The sequence below is a fragment of the Grammomys surdaster genome, unplaced genomic scaffold (genome assembly GCF_004785775.1).
Source record: "Grammomys surdaster isolate TR1022 unplaced genomic scaffold, NIH_TR_1.0 251, whole genome shotgun sequence".
Classification (NCBI taxonomy): domain Eukaryota; kingdom Metazoa; phylum Chordata; class Mammalia; order Rodentia; family Muridae; genus Grammomys; species Grammomys surdaster.
The window spans coordinates 1,807,097-1,807,857 of record NW_021604692.1 but is presented as its reverse complement, the minus strand read 5'-3'; positions in this window follow the sequence as shown (position 1 = coordinate 1,807,857).

The following is a 761-nucleotide window of genomic DNA, read 5'->3' as shown; positions in this document are numbered from 1 at the left end:
TGAATTGCCCCTTCAATCATTCCTTGTCTTTGGCCTTCTTTGTCTTATTAATTTTTTTTTGTCTCAGAATTACCTTTATTAGGTGTAAGTACAGCCACTCCTGATTGCTTTACGTCTCTGTTTTCTGTCCATCTGGACACATTTCTATCCGTGAGGTGAGTTTCAGGGCAGCAGTGTGTGATTGTGTTATATTTCTTTATCCTTTTGCCTGGTCTGCTCCTTTTAATTGGAGAATTTAGTCTGTTTACATTTAAGTTTCTGATTGATGGGGTAAGGACATTTAACATTATTTTGTTGATAGTATTCTAATTGGCTTGCATATCTTTGCTGGATTTTTTTTCTACCCTTGCTCCCCTGTGAAGTTTGGTGATTTATTTTGTATCAGCCTTTCTGGTGACACCTTCATTTTCATACGCCTTCATCTTTACTCCACTTCTGGATGTAGGAATCCCTTAAGCATCTTTGTAAGTATAGTCTGATGTTCATAAATTCTCTCACTGCCTCAGAAGGTCTTCACTTCTGAAGCTAGCCTCGCTTTCTATAATAATTTTTGTTGGCAGCTGTTTTCTTCCAGGACTTGGGCTCTGTCATTCTATTCTGCCCTTTGGCATATGACTCTAAAAAATCTGTTGTTAGTCTGATAGGAGTGTTCTTAAATGTGATTTTATGCTTTTCCATTGCATATTATTTTTTCTTTGTCTACTTTAAAAAATATATTTATTTATTTATTTATTTATTTATTTATTTATTTATTTATTTAT